Genomic DNA, 14,292 nt, shown 5'->3' on the forward strand with positions numbered 1-14,292 from the left:
AAATGAAGCTTCAGTGACCTGTGGAAGAACAAGTGTGTAACTGGATTTCTAGAAGGAGAGGGGAGAGATAATCGAGCATAAAAAATATTCAAAGAAATAATGGCTAAAAATTCTCTCCACATCCCCAAATTTAGTAAAAACCATATAAGTCCAAGAAGCTCAGTGAACCCAAACGGAATAAATGCAAAGAAAACCACACTTAGTCACCTCATGGTCAAACTGCTAAAAAATCAAAGATAACGAGAAAATCTTAAAAGAAGCCAGAAAATAAAAGATCCATTATGGATACAGGAACAACAAGGAAGGCAGTTGACTTCTCATCAGAAACAATGTTGGTCAGAAGACAATGGAAAGACATTTTAAAAGTACTGAAGGTAGCAGGGAGTTGGGGGTGGGGTGGGGTGGGGTGGGGTGGGGACGGGAAAGAGTCAGTTTGGGATGTGTGAAGCTTCAAATACCGGTGGCACTCTGACAATGCAAGATACAGCAAAACTGCCCCCTCCCAAGTACACCCCTCTAGAATACAGTATACCTACATCCCCTGACCCACCACTCCTCATATATACACAGTCTCCCTGTAGACCATCCCACTGTTTCCAACAGAAAAAAAACTGTAACTGTCAGGAAGGTGGTAAGACATGAAATCATTCTTACTAACTGTGTCACTTACATGAAGAAACTTTGTATTCTACCACCACGTAAATGTCATGCATTTTTCATCCTGACAAAAACTATAAAAAGGAAAGGAAGATTCACTTCTTCTCAAATGCTTTAGTCACAGGACGCTTCTGTCTGATAGGCAAGTGGAAACGTGGGAACGGTGCTCCTCAAGGAGGTCACAGGGACACTGAGATCCAGGAGTCACCAAGTGAGAAGTGTGCTGGAGAGGATCAAGGGGGGAGTGGGGAGAAGTCTGAGGGCAGGAGCAGAAGCAACAGCAGCAATTTCCTGAGCAACCACTAAATGCTGTAGCCAGGCGCAGGGCCGAATGCTTTAGCCCCATCATCTTACTCAATCCTCACAGTAACCCCGGGAGTAGTAGTATCCCCTTTTTTTACAAGTGAGGAAACAAAGTTTCAGAGAGAATAAGAAAGTTGCCCAAGATCAGTGAGAGAGTTGGGATTTGAGCCCAGGTCTCTTAGACTTTGAGCCATGGTTCTTCATCCTCCTCCAGCCAGCAGTTCGTTTATTCACTCCTCTGCACTGGGCTACGCGAAAGGAGGGCTCTACATGGCCTGCACACACCCCTGCCTCAGGGTACTCACAGACCAGTGAAGGAAGTAACAGAAACTACAAGAGCTTTCTGTTGAGCCTTGTACTAAGCAGTGTGTGTTACACTTAACATATCACTTCTTCGTTTTCACAACAGCCCACAGCCCTGTGAGGGAGATCCTCATATCACCCCCATTTTGCAGATGAGGAAAGTGAGGGTCAGAGCAACCAAATGGTAGAACTAGAATCCGACTCCCGAGTTCCCCAGTGCCCAGTGCCACTAATTTTGACTGCCCGATGCCACCAGTGGGGCGGGAGGTGTGCAAAGACACCCTGGTTGCTCCTCCTCCACTGAGGGGATCCCAAGAACTTCGAATCGTGAAAACAACTTTCTTTTAGTAACCAAGGGGCTTGTGCTGGGCTTGTTCCCAGAGGGTGTGAAAGTCCTAGGACCTTTGTCTGTAGCTCACATTAATCCAGTCTCCACTCAGTAACTAATGTAGCCTTTAAAAAATAAAACTAACAGTCTCAACACTGTCTTGCTCAAAATCTTTCAGTGGCTCCTTACTGTCTTTGGAATAAAGTACCACCTCTCTAACAAGACCCCATCTTCTCTCCTCTCCTCAGCCACAATGTACTTCTCTCAGCTCCTCTAAAGGGCTCCCTCCAACTGCTCTTGCCTGAGTCTGTCCCAGTTACTAATGCTGTGTAACAAATCACCACCGAAAGTGAGCAGCCGAAAACCACCATCTTATTATACCCATGGGGCCTGTGGGGCAGGAATCTGGAGATGAAACAGTGGAACGGCTGTCTCTGCTCCCCAGTGTGTGGGGCCTCAAAAGGAAGACTCTGCAGCTGACAGTGATGCAGCATCTGGGGTGACTCTCTGACTAGGGGCTAGGATCATCTACAGGCATCTTTCCTTGCTCACGTGTCTGCGGTTGGTGCTCCTGTCAGCTGGGACCTACACTGTGTGTGGCCTCTACACCGTGGCTGCTGGACTTCTTAGGCCCCAGCTTGGCTCGGGGCTTCAAAAGACAGTGCCCTGGTGAACAGGGCAGAGACTGCACTGCTTTTCCTTTCCCAGCCTCAGAAGTCAGGTGGTGCCACTTCCACCACATTCCTCTGGTCACAAGCAAGTCACAAACCCTCTTGGCTTCAAGGCGAGGAGCAGGGACCTCACTGCTCCGTGGGTGAAGTGTCAGGGTCTCCTTGGGGACTGGGAGAGATTGCTTGGGCCATCTCTGAAAGAAGAATCTGCCACAGGGTTGGGAGGGGTGCCTGGTGGTGGGGAGGATGCCTAGGAGCAGGGAAAGTCCCATTAAAGTTTTTCTCCCAGTTTGTTCCCAAACGTCATCACCACCATTATCACGAAAACCTTTTTAAAAAAGCAAAGATACCACCAATATTTCACATGTTCTTGTCCAAGCAGAGGGGCAAACTTGTACCCTGGGGCTCCCTTCCTGGTGCCTGCCATCCTCCTACTCTCTGTATCCCCGCAGGGTGCCCGGCAGCAGGCCTGTCCTCCCACACTGACCGTGCCTTCTCCCAGGCTGCCAGTGCCGACGCGTCTGGAGGATGCTTGCGTTGTGGGGTCCAGTGCCATCCTCTCCTTTCTTACTCTGATTCTGTCAACATTAACAGAGCTCCACCTATGCGGCTGGCTCCATGCTGAGGACTCTGCTGGAGTTCCAGTGTTTGTTCCTAGAACAGCCCAACAGGAGGTCACATTTTAATGAAAACACAGGCTAAAGAGGATCACAAAGCAGAGGTTTGGGAGCAGGAGACCCTTGATCCACTCATCTCCAGAGTCCTAAACTCAGTTCAAGGAGGTGTCCTTGACACTGTGCCAAGCTCCGTCCCATGTGACCTCAGAGAGTCCTCGCTGCAGCGGTTGCAGGTAGATTACTAGTATTAATTATCTCATTTACTGATGCATGGAAGGGATGCCCAGAGAGGTGAAGTTAATTAATCAAAGTCACTCAGGTGTGAAGTGACAGCTTTCCTCCAGTGCTGCCTCCACCCTCAGCCTGTGGTATTTCCACCGTCCTAAGTAACTGCCTCCTGCAAACTTTGAGCAGCTCCGATGCCACAGCTTCTGTGTGGACAGCCTTGGACTCCCTTCCCCAGGGTTTAGAGATGAGAATGAGGCCTCCACGAAGGGCAGTTGATGGGGAGAGGCGCTCTGGGCTGAGCTGCCCCGCCCGCCAGCCTGGGGCTCAATGGGGCAGTGCCCAACGAAGCATCCAGGGGGAGGACCCGCTGCCTGCTGCTCGCACGCGGCTGCACGCACAGCTGGAGCGGATCTAAACCCATTCCCTGAGTCAAAGGGAAAGCGCTCCGCCTCGCAGCACGCGGGAGCTGCCTGAGCTTTGGGGAGAGGGCGGGCCAGGGAGCAGAGCTGGCCAGGCTGCCCGTGCCAAGGAAGGAGGGGGCCTGTCGAGGCCGCCAAAGCGGGCTGGGCGGGAGGGGCCAGGCCAGCTGGGGCTGGAGCTCGTGTGACATCACCAGGCGGCCCGCCTCTGTCTGGGGCTGAGGGGAGGCCCGGAGCCTTTCTGGGGCCTGGGGGATCCTCTTGCACTGGTGGGTGGAGAGAAGCGCCTGCAGCCAACCAGGGTCAGGCTGTGCTCACAGTTTCCTCTGGCGGCATGTAAAGGCTCCACAAAGGAGTTGGGAGTTCAAATGAGGCTGCTGCGGACGGCCTGAGGATAGACCCCAAGCCCCGGACCTGCCGAGCGTGGCACTGAGGCAGCGGCTGACGCCACTGTGAGGGAAAGCAGGTTGTGAGCAGCCCCGCAGGACCCCTGGCCAGTCCTGGCCCCAGCCTCTGCTGGAGCCCTCTGTGGAGGCAGAGCCAGTGGAGCCCAGTGAGGCAGGGCTGCTTGGCAGCCACTGGCCTGCAACTCAGGACCCCCTCCAGAGGCCATGGACAGGCTGCCCCGCTGACGGCCAGGGTGAAGCATGTGAGGAGCCGCCCCGGAGCCAAGCAGGAGGGAAGAGGTAAGGGGCCAGCTCTGCGGCCATGAGAGGCAGGGGCGAGAGGCAGCCGCTGGCCCCGTGGCTAGGGCTTCCAGAACCCTGACCCTCCAGCTGGGGGTGTGTGCAGCTGGATCTCAGAGGGTCACTCCCTGCTATCACTTGGAGCCAAACAAGGCATGTCCGGGGCAGAACCTGTGGACACTGAGTGGTGTTTGGGGGCACGTGATCATGGGCTGGCATCTTGAGGACTTCATGAGTAAGCCTCACTCTCCTCCTTTGGACAAAGAGCCTTTGGGGTGCCGGCCGGCAGCTCCCGGCATGGCAGGGCAGCTGGGAGTGTGCGTGTGTGTAGGTGTGTGCTTAGAGGGCAGCGGACTGAAGAGCTGCAGAAGGCAGGGGTGGCCCAAGGACTTGGGTAGTCACTTTGAGGCTTTGGATTCCTATGCCCCCAGGTCGGGACAATGTGAGGCAAAGGCAAGTGCTGTGCTGAGGCGCTGGGAGCCCCTGCTCAGAGTTACAGGAGCTGGGCTGCCTCTGCTCACACCCTCCAGCTGGCGAGGAGAGCAGAGGCACCCAGCACGGGAAGGGACGCATCACCCAGGGGCTGCTGCACTGGATGGTACCCCGGGTCTCCAACAGAATGGATGTGGCCAAGATATAGGGAGGATGCGGCTTCCCTGGTACACCGGCAAGGGGACAGCAGGGGCTCCACATACCAAGTCGCCTGAAAGCTCTAAGTATTAGATAACATTTCCAAACAAATTCTTCACTGATCCTTCCCTTCTCCTTCTGTGATGTGTGTGTCATGGGTCAGCTCTTGCCTCTGCTGTAGGATTATGAGAGCTCCCAGAGGCCAGTTAAGTTACTTGGAAAAGGATCTTCTTTCACCCCAGTCTCTGGGGAAAGTTGAGAATGCCACTTCCGAAGCCGGCCAAATGCTCCCCACATGTATTTTTCCAAATGGAGGCAGAGTAGGGTAGTGCTCATGAGCTGGCTTCAAATCCCAGTTCTTCTACCTAACTAGCCAATGGCTCTGGCAGAACACATAGCCTTTCTAAACCTCAGTTTTCTTATCTGAAACGGGATAATAGTGCCCAGGTGGTAACAATGGCCAGAGAACAACAGCTAACACTTATATTGCACTTACTCTATGTCAGACTCAACTTGTAGAATCCTCAGGACCACCCTATAGCACAGGCATTATTATTTATCCCCATTTTATAGGTGAAGAAACTGAGGTAAAGTAATGTGCCCACGGCTACATGGCTAGTAAGTGCCAGGACCAGGACTCGAACCCAGTGGTGTGGCTCCGGAGCCACTCAACCACACCCTACTGCTTTCTAGGAGAAAGCCAGGCGCCCATGCCTAGGAAGGCCTTGGCTTAGTGCCTGGTGTGCAGCAAACCCTGAGCAAACCTTGGTCACTGATAGTTACAAACCACAACAATCAGGATTGGCACAGAGGGAAGGGAAGAGCAGAGACCTGAATTTTTTTTTTTTTTTTTTTTTTTTTTTTTTTGAGGTGGAGTCTCGTTCTGTCACGCAGGCTGGAGCGCAGTGGCGCGATCTCGGCTCACTGCAAGCTCCGCCTCCTGGGTTCACACCATTCTCCTGCCCCAGCCTCCCGAGTAGCTGGGGCTACGGGTGCCTGCCACCACACCCGACTTATTTATTATTATTATTATCATTTTTGTATTTTTACTAGAGACGGGGTTTCACCATGTTAGCCAGGATGGTCTCAATCTCCTGACCTCGTGATCCATCCACCTCAGCCTCCCACAGTGCTGGGATAACAGGCGTGAGCAACTGCACCCGGCCAGAGACCCAAATTCTTTCCCTGTTCTGGACATATCCTGCTAGGGTTTTCAGAAAATCACACAAGACAGAGACAATACTGTGGCTACTACCATTGTCCACACTGGAGGGCTTTGCAGGAGCCTGAGGGGAGAGGGGGTTTTATGTCTGGGGTTTGGGTTTGGGGCCACCTGCAGCGTGCCTGCATCCCAGAAGTCCATACTAAGAAAAAGTGCAGACATATTAACAAAAGGATCCAATACCAACTTTACAGGAGGAAGGGCATCCTGCTTCCCACATGGGCACTGCCTGTCTGCCTATTGATTTCCCCACCAGAACCACAGAGGATAAGAAAATGCAGCTACCTTAGTGCTGTGGGAAGCTCACAAAACCAGGAGGATCCATAGTCAGGTCTGCCCCGGAGTTGCAGAGGAAGAGGCGAGGAATAGCCATCACCAAGTCTGGCACGATGGTGGCCATGTCTGGTGGATCTTACACCAGACAATACTGAAACATCTTAGCCCAGGAGCGGAGCTTCTGTCCTGCGGCCCCCTGAGGTTCCAGTGCTCTTGGAAGCATTTTGAAAAGGTGACATCAAGTATTTTGCTCTCTAGCACAAGGCCTCTGGGGCTACTGAAGCCACAGGTTTCCCTGCTACAGTCTGGAACCATGGTGGCTCACTGTCTTCTCTGGGTAGCTCAGGCTGAGCAGAGGCTCTGACTGACTTCATGAGCTTGGCAAAAAAAAAAAAAAAAAAAAATGGGACTACTTACTACTAATGAGGCAGTCTGGGTGGAACAGACAAAAATGTGTAACGCACATGGTCCAGCAGGGGACTACATGTTATTGCTGAAGCTCACGGGCAGAGCAAATAAGCTGTTCCTCCATCTGGCCCTCCATCCCCCAGTGATTTAGGAAGTACCCACTGGGCTAAGTAAGGCACATACATTATGTCATGTCATCCTCATCACAACACTACATGGTAGGTTCTAGTTTTAGCATTCCATTTTACAGATGGGAAAATTAAGGCTCGAGAGGTTAACTTGCCCAAAGTCACACAGTTACGTGATTATGTGCAACTGGAACCCAGCACTGTCTAGCTCCAAAGTCCCTGACTTCCTCTCACTTCAGTGCCTCAAGATGCCTCAACTTCTCTTCTCCTCACTGTCACTGGGTCCCTGCCCAGTGTCCTCAGTGGCCACATCTGCTCTGGTTGCTGTTCTATCGAATGCTGAACCAAACCCTCTGAAAACCTTGGGCTTATCAACTTTAGAGCACCCCTTGCTCTTCATGGAAGCCTACCTCTGAGGCAAAATAGGCATGACTGTTACCCTTAGAGATGAGCCTCAGCACACTTATGAGGGTACCTGTGGTAATACGGTCAGGGACAAGAGGAACTGAGCTTCGAAACCAGGTTGGCTGACTTGTTCCACGTGCCTGGGTGCTCTGCGATACTGTCTCACCACATCAGCCCCAGGAAACTCCGTCCCCAGCTCAGTGGGCGCAGAGCCTCACTGGTCCATGTGACTGAGATACTATTGATGTGCTTTCTACATCCGTACTTGGAGGCTCCTTTAGGACTGAAGAATCAGAGCTCAGGTCATCACCTACACTGGGCCACACCTGAGCAATTTCTGAAAAAACATCAGGGAGATGGCAACGGGTAGCTACAATAGAACAAACATAACAGACAGCAGCCCTGCCAAAGCAGGTACATTCAGCATCTGGCCTCTCTGAATCACAGCCCATTTAATCTGGAATGGTCTCAATTGACAGCAGGCAGATGGGGGAAGGGCTCTGCTTCATAGAGCCCACAGCCCAGCAGGACTGGGCAGACAGTAAATAATCACACACACACACACAACTGTGTGAAAGCTGTAAAGAGGTGGCACAAGGAGCTAAGAGGGTCCTCAAGGTGGGTGGTGCTGCCCCATCTTACAGAAGTGGAAACTGGGGGTCAAGGTGCAGCACCTCTCCCATGGTCTCTCCACTCATGGGCCAAAAAGCGAAGATTGAAACCCAGACCTGTGCTGGTTCCACCCCAGCCTGCTGCCATCCTGGACCACCACACTGTGGCAATCTCAAGAAAGAATCAATTCATTGAATGGCATTTCTTTTTTGTGAATTTATATAAAACACCCCAAATAGAAGAGTTATTCAGCCACAGGCAGCTTGGAGTTTGTGGTGATACCCAGGTCATGTCAGAAGCCTCATTCTGGGGGTAGTTTCTATGACAAAGCTGTGTTCTTTCACATGGACTGTAAGCCATATGACTGAGTCAGTGTTGGGGGTTAAAACATTATGATGGCCTGTTACATGTACACATCAATCATGAGCCACATTTTGGTCCCAGGAATGTTAAAATGTTGGGTGTGGCAGGAGAATCACTTGAACCCAGGAGGCGGAGGTTGCAGTGAGCTGAGATCGCGCCACTGCACTCCAGTCTGGTGATAGAGTGAGGCTCCATCTCAAAAATAAAAAAATAAAATGTTGGGTGTGGGAAGCCAGGCCTCTCACAACTGAGCTATTGTGTCAGTCCATTCTCTGCTGAAATCAGCCTGTCTGGGGCCAGCAGCCCCAGAGCCTCAGCATCCCACTGCTGCCTAGTTGTCCAGACAGTACCAAGACCACCAAGGAAAAGCCCAGAATGGACTCTGTTCTTATCTTCAAGAGATGCCTGAGGACCTGCCCAGCTCCAAGAATCCTTAAAGTCCTGCCTGAGGTGGTCCCACTCCTACCTCCATGAGGGAGAGGTTGTGTCTGCTTCAGTTACTGCCGAATCTCTAATACTCACTCAGGGCCAGGCAGGAAAGATATCTGTGGAATGAATGAATCAATGAAGCAAGCCTCAGACCCAGGCTCTCAAGCAAGCAAGCTTCTCTACCCCAGGGTGCCACACCATTCCCCTCTCTGTTGTCCAGCCAAGGGCTTTTCTGGGGTTAGGTCAGGTGCCCCACAGCCCCCCAAGTTTCCCCATCTGGGCATGTATGTCTTTGCAAAACAAATGCCTAGTCTCTGTCTCACCTACTACCGTGGACCCCTTGAGGGTAAGGACCTCACCCACCTTGTTCCTGTTCTACCTCCAGCCCCTGGCACAGTGGCTGGAAGAGGAGAAATTATTGGGAAATACGTGATATGAATAAGTTCCTGTTTAGTAACCTAGGTGCCATCCTGGATACTGGGTATTCAGAAGAGGAATCTGCCCTGGCCCTGCTTTTTTTTTTTTTTGAGACGGAGTCTCGCTCTGTCGCCCAGGCTGGAGTGCAGTGGCCGGATCTCAGCTCACTCCAAACTCAGCCTCCCGGGTTTACGCCATTCTCCTGCCTCAGCCTCCCAAGTAGCTGGGATTACAGGCGCCCGCCACCTCGCCCGGCTAGTTTTTTGTATTTTTTAGTAGAGACGGGGTTTCATCGGGTTAGCCAGGATGGTCTCAATCTCCTGATCTCGTGATCCGCCCGTCTCAGCCTCCCAAAGTGCTGGGATTACAGGCTTGAGCCACCGCGCCCAGGCGGCCCTGCTCTTTTAAAGAAGCTGTAGTCAGGAGGGAGATAACCAGATGAGTACAATCTGAGTCTTGGGTGTTGGGTTGGAAGCAGCCACAGCTGCACTTGTGAGCTGAAGGAGGGAGGGAGGATCTCACTGAATGGATGGCTTCATGGTGAGGTCAATTTAGGAAGACAGGCAGGCATCAGCCAGGACAGTGGGGGAAGGTAGTTGAGGCAGGAAGCACAGCACGTGCAAAGGCAGGGAGGCATGACAACACAGGGTCTGTTTTTAAGCAGGACACTGACACGATCAGATGTGGGTGTCAGACAGACAGCCCTAGAGCTGCATGCAGCGTAGACTGCAGGGGAGAGAGCACCGAAAGGCAGGGAGGCCAATTAGGATTGTGCGGTTAAGAAACCTGGCCCTGGAGCAGACAAATCTGGTTCTGGGCCCAGCTCCACCACTTCGTAGCACCATGACCCTGGGCAAGTGACTTCATCCCTTACCTCTGTTTGCTCATCTGTGAAATGGGGATAGTCAGAGCCCCTGCCTCAAAGAGCTACCGGGATCAGTGAGGCAGACACAAAAATTGGTTGTCCCAGTGTTTGAGGAACAAGTCCATCCAAACAGCCAAGGTGGCCCTGGTGCCAACTTCTCAACCAGGCCCAGAAAAGCAGCTCCAGGCAAGGCCTGGATTTCCCAAGAAAGCCACCCTGGGGCAGTGCTGTCCACCCAGCCCTTGACTTCTCCCTCTTGTCTAGGGCTTTCCCAGTTGTAGGGCTCCAGAGCACACTAGGCGCTGCCGGAAACGCAGCAGCCAACTCAGAAGCTGGACTCCGAAATGGCTTCTGCAGACTCTTCCCCGCCTCTGTTCTGTTGGCCGAGGCTCCTGGCACAGAGGGCTCGGTGCACAGACTTTGGGGGAATCTCAAAATGGTTCCCAAATAATGCACTGTGAAAAAGTAACAGCAGTGTCCTTGTCCCCCTGGCAAAGGCAACCAGCTCCCCCACTCCCTAACCACATCCCCCTCTACTCTATGATCTCATGGTGTGACCACAACCCGCCTCCTCCATGAACTGCTCCTGGAGCCAGCAACTCACCAATGGCAGGAGCACAGGAACCCAAAGCACCAGGCAGATTCAAACCCCCAATGCTACTCCTCCAGGCAAATCTCTTACCCTGCTTCTCTGACTCCTGACTCCCATCACCCATGACCAGGTAGTAGCAATACACAATGGCTGGCTGGATGGGAAGGCTAAATGGGTGGGTGATGGAGGGCTAGATGGATAATAGATAAATGATAATAGATCAATGGTTGTATGAAAGCTGAACTAGAAGGGTTTGGGAATTGGCTCCAGACTCCCCGGGTGCCTTCTGGTAGGGAACGATTCATAGCATCCTCAGCTGGGAGGGGAGGGCAGTTGGAGATCTGGTTATGCCCTCCCTGGCCTCCAGGCTGATGGTGAATCATCCAGGACAAACGATGCACAGTCCTTTCACCAGGTCCTCCAAGGTGAGGGTGTCACGGCTCATCCCAGATACCCATTTTGGGGTCGTAATTACCACTCGCATGATCAAGCAGCTCTTTCCAACATCCAACAAAACACACCCTTGTGCTGACCTGAAAACTATTTCTACTTAATCAATAGTGAGTAAGATGCAAGCTGCATCTCAGCCATTAAACAAGCAAGCACCTTTTATTCATACTGGTTGAAGAGACAATCTTGATGCAAGTCAGGGTTTGGACCTAGCAGTTGACAGCTAAATCCCAGTTTTGATATTTACTTCCACGTGACCTTGAACAAGAGACCTAACCTTTCTAGACCTGGGTTTCCTCTACTGCCAAATGCAGACATAATGCCTTTCTCCTAGGTAATGGGACCATATAGTTTGTTGCTCAGTCAGGACAATATTGAGAGTGAAAAGGGGGTGCTATTAATAATTACATAAGACCGCGACCAGCCTGGCCAGTGTGGCAAAACCCCGTCTCTGCTAAAAATACAAAAATTAGCCAAGCGCGGTGATAGGCACCTGTAATCCTAGCTGCTCAGGAGGCTGAGGCAGGAGAACTGCTTGAAACTGGGAGGCAGAGGTTGCAGTGAGCCGAGATTGCCCCACTGCACTCCAGCCTGGGTGATGAGAGTGAAACTCCATCTCAATAATAATAATTACGTAAGACAACAGACCTCAACCGGGGCCAACCAGGAGGTATGGTCCCCTACTCATAGAGCTATTAAGAGCCAGTGAGATAGAGTGCAGGTGGGCACCCAAGTTCACAACAAACAAATGACAGCCATTATTACAATACTACCGGTCACGCGATCAGCTGGGCCTTTTCCTTCATCTGGATCCTTCCCACATCCTGGATTACCAATTGGTTTGGATACCTCCCTACCAGCACATCATACATTTCAACAGCTTTAGTAGGAACACCTGCTAGCTAATGTTGATGTTTTCATCTGTCTTCTGTCCTGATGATAGGTTCACAAACTTGATTCCTGCTCAGGTCCACCAGACTCACTCAAGCACAGCTCAGGCTTCTAGCTTCCCAGAACCCTGACTTCAGGGGCCAGCTGGCAGTTCCAGATTCCCTGACTGTCTTGGCAGAGGCCTGCTTCTCCAGCCTTCTGCAGTGCTGGGATGCCTCTTCTGGCGGGGACCCATAATTGGCCTTCATCTGTGACCACAGACCAATGGGCAGTGTGGACGGGAGGGCGGGTGGTAAGGGGCTGGTTCTGTAAGTCCTCCAGGCAGGACTACAACCTGGACTGATGATGAAACAACTCCTGAGATCCGGATTTAATTTGGAGGCTTCTCCGGGATTTGCAGGCCTAAGGATGGCAAGAGCACTCCTGTCGTCCTCCTGCCTAGAGGGTCAGAGAACAATCTCTTTTGGGTTTCCTGTCACTTTGGCACTTTGGTTTCTCTTTATTTATAGTACGGTATCTTTGGGGGTTATTCTGGGGTCTGTTAGTGGCTCTGCTACTTAGTAATTTGTGATTTGGGCAAATGACTCACGATCTTCAAATCTCAAGAGTTTCCTCAACTGCAAATAGGGATAAACGTCAGCTTTGCTGTTAGCCGTAAAAGCATCTTTGTGGGCATTAGAAAACCGCTGCAATATAAATATAAAAAACATAAAGACTATGAATGTGAGTTGTGCCCCCTTAAGTTGCACAGTGCACAAGTGGGGCCACCATGCATGGCAGCCCTCAAATAACAGGCCGCCTGCAGGGCTGTTGGGAGGATTAAGTGAGATAATGTATATAAAGTGCTTGAGCCATAGTGACAAGTAGTTGTTGTTATTCTTTTTATTACTGGAACTTTTCTCATTTCTAACCTTTGGGGTGAACTCAAAAGAGGATCCCAGGCCAGCAGCTTCTGCTACAGGGCAGAATACACAGCTCCATCTTATGAAAATGACAGCTCTTCGGCCAGGCATGGTGGCTCACGCCTGTAATCCCAGCACTTTGGGAGGCCGAGGTGGGCAGATCACAGGGTCAGGAGATCGAGACCATCCTGGCTAACACGGTGAAACCCCATCTCTACTAAAAATACAAAACAATTAGCCGGGCGTGCTGGTGGGTGCCTATAGTCCCAGCTACCTGAGAGGCTGAGGCAGGAGAATCCCTTGAATCCGGGAGGCGGAGCTTGCAGTGAGCTGAAATCGCACCACTGCACTCCAGCCTGGGCGACAGAGCAAGACTCGTTTCAAAAAAAAAAAAAAAAAATGACAGCTGTTCCCACAAAGCTGCTCCTTGCTTGGGCTGTAGCACCACAGTGGTAAGAGGGATGTGGACACATGATGTGTGGCCCCACCACATCAGGCCAAGCGGCGACACTCAGAGGCAGCCCACTGGAGACTGGGTGGGACCCAAGGCCTGGAGAGGCTGCCTCCCCGTGTGCAAAGGCTGTCACGTGGCACAGTCACACCAGCCTCACTTGTGGGGAAGGAAAACCCGTGCGTGATGGAAACTCCTCACAATACAATGTGGAAAAGCAATTTTAAGAATCGTTTTTATTTTAATTCTGAAGCCAAGGAAAACAGTTGGATTTGCTTTTCTTTGTTGGACACAGGAAAAAAGTGAGGAGCATCATTTTGATGGAGTTGAGTTCTTCTCCAGTCCTAAGATGGCTGGAATGCCGGGGTTGGGGCGGGGGGTGTTTTTTCCCTTGAGATGCAATTAGTTGAATAAATATCAAGAGAGCAAAAGTAAACAAACTTAATACTGCCCATTAAGAACCGCCAAACTGGCAAAAAACTGCTGGGGGGAAGGGAGGAATTGGGGTTGGAGTCTTGGACTCCAAGGAAAATAAATGACTCTGAGGCTCAAAGAGAAGCCCAAAGAGCATGGCCCTTGGTATCAGGCTGACCCAGGTCCTAGGCTCAGGCAGCTTTGGCTGTTATCTGCTGTGTTCTTGGGCAAGTCACCAAGTCTGTCCGGGTTGCAATGTCTCCGTTGATAAAACCGGGGTGAGTAACAACCCACTGGATTACCTGGGACAAAGTATGTCAGGCGCCCAGCACAGTGCTCTGTTCCCTCCCTTCATTCCTGTAATCCAATCAGTTCCGAGTCACCCCACTAAGCTCAGGCCCCACAGAGGTATAACAGGACTCAGAATCAACACAGTTTCAAGAGGTCCCACTGCTAGCAACGTGACCTCAAGTCAGCTACCCCCACACCTTTCTGAGCTTCAGTTTCCTTAGCCTAGAAATGGGCATAACACTAATAAGTCACTCTGAGTGTTGGAATGATTAAATGAGAGAATGTGGATGTGACGGGCCTGGAAGCCCTAAAGCCCTGTGCAAGGCTTAGTCGA

General features: G+C 51.5%; 3 protein-coding genes across 20 annotated transcripts in view; 1 reads left to right on the forward strand and 2 right to left on the reverse strand.

Moving 5' to 3' along the window:
* Positions 1–14,292, reverse strand: part of GARNL3 (GTPase activating Rap/RanGAP domain like 3) — a 598,754-nt gene that overhangs the window by 272,131 nt on the left and 312,331 nt on the right. The window lies entirely within an intron of this gene.
* The window catches only part of RALGPS1 (Ral GEF with PH domain and SH3 binding motif 1), a 309,219-nt gene that overhangs the window by 98,554 nt on the left and 196,373 nt on the right, over positions 1–14,292 (reverse strand). The gene's annotated exons all lie outside the window — the stretch shown is intronic.
* Positions 3,726–14,292, forward strand: part of ANGPTL2 (angiopoietin like 2) — a 36,261-nt gene continuing 25,694 nt past the window's right edge. Inside the window, exon 1 of the mRNA XM_050760098.1 lies at positions 3,726–4,212. The gene's annotated coding sequence lies outside the window, so the exon portion shown is untranslated. The remainder of the gene's footprint in view (positions 4,213–14,292) is intronic.

Source organism: Macaca thibetana, chromosome 15 (assembly GCF_024542745.1).
Source record: "Macaca thibetana thibetana isolate TM-01 chromosome 15, ASM2454274v1, whole genome shotgun sequence".
Lineage (NCBI taxonomy): Eukaryota > Metazoa > Chordata > Mammalia > Primates > Cercopithecidae > Macaca > Macaca thibetana.